This window comes from Rhodnius prolixus, unplaced genomic scaffold, assembly GCF_049639745.1.
Source record: "Rhodnius prolixus isolate KJV_2025 unplaced genomic scaffold, Rpr scaffold_52, whole genome shotgun sequence".
NCBI lineage: Eukaryota > Metazoa > Arthropoda > Insecta > Hemiptera > Reduviidae > Rhodnius > Rhodnius prolixus.
This window is the reverse complement of record NW_027411622.1, coordinates 1-6,141: the sequence shown is the minus strand read 5'-3', so window position 1 is coordinate 6,141 and position 6,141 is coordinate 1.

Below are 6,141 nucleotides of genomic sequence, written 5' to 3'. Positions count from 1 at the left end.
CAGACGCGATTTCGCTTGTCTATACAATTTTTGGAAATTTCATTTTGCTATTCTCTTTGGCCTCGTTTGTGCCGGCGATTCACCAAGTTTCATCGTTTGAGCCGCATCTTTAGGCGAGATATTTGCAGGTCAAATTGGTCTGGCCACTTTTTATTCTTTGAGTTTCTTGAAAACGTCTTTTACCATTCGTTTCTGCCGGCCATTCACTATATTTCAGCCATTTAGCTCAAAAATTGAAAAAGATATTAAGTATTTAAAGTGGCCCTACGAACTTGACAGAAGTTTGACACGAAATTTCGCTTGTTTATATGATTTTTCTAAATTTCTTGTTACCATTCCTTTTGGTCTCATTTGTGCCAGCGATTCATCAAGTTTCATCGTTTGTATTTCATTATTACGCGAGATATTCGCAATCAACTTGGTCTGGCCACTTTTTATTTTTTGAGTTTCTTGAAAACGTCTTTTTACCATTCGTTTGTGCCGGCTATTCACCATATTTCAGCCATTTAGCTCAAAAATTGAAAATGATATTAAGTATTTAAAGTGGCCATACCAATATGACGGAAGTTTGACACGAGATTTCGCTTGTTTATATGATTTTTCTAAATTTCTTGTTACCATTCCTTTTGGCCTCATTTGTGCCAGCGATTCATCAAGTTTCATCGTTTGTATTTCATTATTACGCGAGATATTCGCAATCAACTTGGTCTGGCCACTTTTTATTTTTGAGTTTTTTGAAAATGTCTTTTTACCATTCGTTTGTGCCGGCTATTCACCATATTTCAGCCATTTAGCTCAAAAATTGAAAATGATATTAAGTATTTAAAGTGGCCATACCAATATGACGGAAGTTTGACACGAGATTTCGCTTGTTTATATGATTTTTCTAAATTTCTTGTTACCATTCCTTTTGGCCTCATTTGTGCCAGCGATTCATCAAGTTTCATCGTTTGTATTTCATTATTACGCGAGATATTCGCAATCAACTTGGTCTGGCCACTTTTTATTTTTGAGTTTTTTGAAAATGTCTTTTTCCATTCGTTGGTACCGGCCATTCACCATATTTCAGCCATTTAGCTCAAAAATTGAAAATGATATTAAGTATTTAAAGTGGCCATACCAACTTGACGGAAGTTTGACACTAGATTTCGCTTGTTTATATGATTTTTCTAAATTTTTTATAACCATTCCTTTTGGCCTCTTTTGTGCTAACGATTCATCAAGTTTCATCGTTTGTATTTCATTATTACGCGAGATATTCGCAATCAACTTGGTCTGGCCACTTTTTATTTTTTGAGTTTTTTGAAAATGTCTTTTTCCATTCGTTGGTGCCGGCCATTCACCATATTTCAGCCATTTAGCTCAAAAATTGAAAATGATATTAAGTATTTAAAGTGGCCATACCAACTTGACGGAAGTTTGACACGAGATTTCGTTTGTTTATATGATTTTTCTAAATTTTTTATAACCATTCCTTTTGGCCTCTTTTGTGCTAACGATTCATCAAGTTTCATCGTTCGTATTTCATTATTAGGCGAGATATTCTCAATCAACTTGGTGTGGCCACTTTTTATTTTTTGAGTTTTTTGAAAATATCTTTTTCCATTCGTTGGTGCCGGCCATTCACCATATTTCAGCCATTTAGGTGAAAAATTGAAAATGATATTAAGTATTTAAAGTGGTCATACCAATTTGACGGAAGTTTGGTAAGCGATTTTGTTTGTCTTTCAGATTATTCAAAATTTCTTTTTCCTATTTTCTTTGGCATCGTTTGTGCAGTAGATTCATTAAGTTTAATCGTTTGTACCGCATAATTGGGCGAGATATTTGTATGTAAAGTTGGTCTGGCTACGTTTTATTTTTTGAATTTTTTGAAAATATCATTTTCCATTCGTTTGCTTCATGGTAGTGCCGCCCATTCACCAAAATTCAGCCAGTTAGCTCAAAAATTGAAAACGTTCTTATGTATTAAATGTCGCCATACCAACTTGTCGGAAGTTTCACACGCGATTTCGTTTCTCTATAGGATTTTCGAACATTTCCTTTTGCCATTCTCCTTGGCCTCGTTTGTTCTGGCGATTCACCAAGTTTCATGGTTTGTGCCGCATTATTAGGCGAGAAATTTGCATGCAAATTAGTCTGGCCACTTTCTATTATTTGAGTTTCCTGAAAATGTTTTTTACCATTCGTTTGTGCCTGCCATTCACCATATTTCAGCCATTTAGCTCAAAAATTGAAAAAGTTGTTAACGATTTAAAGTGTCCATATCGACTTGACGGAAGTTTGACACGAGATTTCGCTTGCCTATAAAATTTTTGAACATTTCATTTTGCCATTCTCTTTGGCCCCGTTTGTGCCGGCGGTTCCCCAAGTTTTATCATTTGTACCGCATTATTTGCGAAATGTTTGCATGTCAATTTGGTCTGGCTACTTTTTATTTTTTGAGTTTTTTGAAAATGTCTTTTTCCATTCGTTTGTGGCGGCCATTCACCATATTTCAGCCATTTAGCTCAAAAATTGAAAATGATATTAAGTATTTAAAGTGGCCATACCAACTTGACGGAAGTTTGACACTAGATTTCGCTTGTTTATATGATTTTTCTAAATTTTTTATAACCATTCCTTTTGGCCTCTTTTGTGCTAACGATTCATCAAGTTTCATCGTTTGTATTTCATTATTACGCGAGATATTCGCAATCAACTTGGTCTGGCCACTTTTTATTTTTTGAGTTTTTTGAAAATGTCTTTTTCCATTCGTTGGTGCCGGCCATTCACCATATTTCAGCCATTTAGCTCAAAAATTGAAAATGATATTAAGTATTTAAAGTGGCCATACCAACTTGACGGAAGTTTGACACGAGATTTCGTTTGTTTATATGATTTTTCTAAATTTTTTATAACCATTCCTTTTGGCCTCTTTTGTGCTAACGATTCATCAAGTTTCATCGTTCGTATTTCATTATTAGGCGAGATATTCTCAATCAACTTGGTGTGGCCACTTTTTATTTTTTGAGTTTTTTGAAAATATCTTTTTCCATTCGTTGGTGCCGGCCATTCACCATATTTCAGCCATTTAGGTGAAAAATTGAAAATGATATTAAGTATTTAAAGTGGTCATACCAATTTGACGGAAGTTTGGTAAGCGATTTTGTTTGTCTTTCAGATTATTCAAAATTTCTTTTTCCTATTTTCTTTGGCATCGTTTGTGCAGTAGATTCATTAAGTTTAATCGTTTGTACCGCATAATTGGGCGAGATATTTGTATGTAAAGTTGGTCTGGCTACGTTTTATTTTTTGAATTTTTTGAAAATATCATTTTCCATTCGTTTGCTTCATGGTAGTGCCGCCCATTCACCAAAATTCAGCCAGTTAGCTCAAAAATTGAAAACGTTCTTATGTATTAAATGTCGCCATACCAACTTGTCGGAAGTTTCACACGCGATTTCGTTTCTCTATAGGATTTTCGAACATTTCCTTTTGCCATTCTCCTTGGCCTCGTTTGTTCCGGCGATTCACCAAGTTTCATGGTTTGTGCCGCATTATTAGGCGAGAAATTTGCATGCAAATTAGTCTGGCCACTTTCTATTATTTGAGTTTCCTGAAAACGTTTTTTACCATTCGTTTGTGCCTGCCATTCACCATATTTCAGCCATTTAGCTCAAAAATTGAAAAAGTTGTTAACGATTTAAAGTGTCCATATCGACTTGACGGAAGTTTGACACGAGATTTCGCTTGCCTATAAAATTTTTGAACATTTCATTTTGCCATTCTCTTTGGCCCCGTTTGTGCCGGCGGTTCCCCAAGTTTTATCATTTGTACCGCATTATTTGCGAAATGTTTGCATGTCAATTTGGTCTGGCTACTTTTTATTTTTTGAGTTTTTTGAAAATTTCTTTTTTCCATTCGTTTGTGGCGGCCATTCACCATATTTCAGCCATTTTGCTCAAAAATTGAAAAAGTTATTAAGGATTTAAAGTGGCCATACCAACTTAACGGAAGTTTGACACGCGATTTCGGTTGTCTATAAGATTTGTCAACATTTTTTTTGCCATTCTCTGTGGCCTTGTTTGTACCGGCGGTTCACCAAGTTTCATCGTTTGTACCGCATTATTAAGCGAGATATTCGCTTGTCGAATTTGTCTGGCCACTTTTTAATTTTTTAGTTTTTTGGATATTTCTTTTGGCCATTCCTTTGTGCCAGCTAATCACCAAATTTCAGCTATTTAGCTAAAAAATTGAAAAAGTTCTTATGTATTAAATGTGGCCATACCAACTTGTCAGAAGTTTCAGACGCGATTTCGCTTTGAGCCGCATCTTTAGGCGAGATATTTGCAGGTCAAATTGGTCTGGCCACTTTTTATTCTTTGAGTTTCATGAAAACGTTTTTTACCATTCGTTTCTGCCGGCCATTCACCATATTTCAGCCATTTAGCTCAAAAATTGAAAAAGATATTAAGTATTTAAAGTGGCCCTACGAACTTGACAGAAGTTTGACACGTAATTTCGCTTGTTTATATGATTTTTCTAAATTTCTTGTTACCATTCCTTTTGGTCTCATTTGTGCCAGCGATTCATCAAGTTTCATCATTTGTATTTCATTATTACGCGAGATATTCGCAATCAACTTGGTCTGGCCACTTTTTATTTTTTGAGTTTCTTGTAAACCTCTTTTTACCATTCGTTTGTGCCGGCTATTCACCATATTTCAGCCATTTAGCTCAAAAATTGAAAATGATATTAAGTATTTAAAGTGGCCATACCAATATGACGGAACTTTGACACGAGATTTCGCTTGTTTATATGATTTTTCTAAATTTGTTGTTACCATTCCTTTTGGCCTCATTTGTGCCAGCGATTCATCAAGTTTCATCGTTTGTATTTCATTATTACGCGAGATATTCGCAATCAACTTGGTCTGGCTACTTTTTATTTTTGAGTTTTTTGAAAATGTCTTTTTCCATTCGTTGGTGCCGGCCATTCACCATATTTCAGCCATTTAGCTCAAAAATTGAAAATGATATTAAGTATTTAAAGTGGCCATACCAACTTGACGGAAGTTTGACACGAGATTTCGCTTGTTTACATGATTTTTCTAAATTTTTTATAACCATTCCTTTTGGCCTCTTTTGTGCTAACGATTCATCAAGTTTCATCGTCCGTATTTCATTATTAGGCGAGATATTCTCAATCAACTTGGTGTGGCCACTTTTTATTTTTTGAGTTTTTTGAAAATATCTTTTTCCATTCGTTGGTGCCGGCCATTCACCATATTTCAGCCATTTAGGTGAAAAATTGAAAATGATATTAAGTATTTAAAGTGGCCATATAAATTTGACGGAAGTTTGGTAAGCGATTTTGTTTGTCTTTCAGATTTTTCAAAATTTCTTTTTCCTATTTTCTTTGGCATCGTTTGTGCAGTAGATTCATTAAGTTTAATCGTTTGTAACGCATAATTGGGCGAGATATTTGTATGTAAAGTTGGTCTGGCTACGTTTTATTTTTTGAATTTTTTGAAAATGTCATTTTCCATTCGTTTGCTTCGCGGTAGTGCCGGCCATTCACCAAAATTCAGCCAGTTAGCTCAAAAATTGAAAACGTTCTTATGTATTAAATGTGGCCATACCAACTTGTCGGAAGTTTCACACGCGATTTCGTTTCTCTATAGGATTTTCGAACATTTCCTCTTGCCATTTTCCTTGGCCTCGTTTGTTCCGGCGATTCACCAAGTTTCATGGTTTGTGCCGCATTATTAAACGTGAAATTTGCATGCAAATTAGTCTGGCCACTTTCTATTATTTGAGTTTCCTGAAAACGTCTTTTACCATTCGTTTGTGCCTGCCATTCACCATATTTCAGCCATTTAGCTCAAAAATTGAAAAAGTTATTAAGGATTTAAAGTGTCCATATCGACTTGACGGAAGTTTGACACGAGATTTCGCTTGCCTATAAAATTTTTGAACATTTCATTTTGCCATTCTCTTTGGCCCCGTTTGTGCTGGCGGTTCCCCAAGTTTCATCGTTTGTACCGCATTATTTGCGAAATGTTTGCATGTCAATTTGGTCTGGCCACTTTTTATTTTTTGAGTTTTTTGAAAATGTCTTTTTTCCATTCGTTTGTGGCGGCCATTCACCATATTTCAG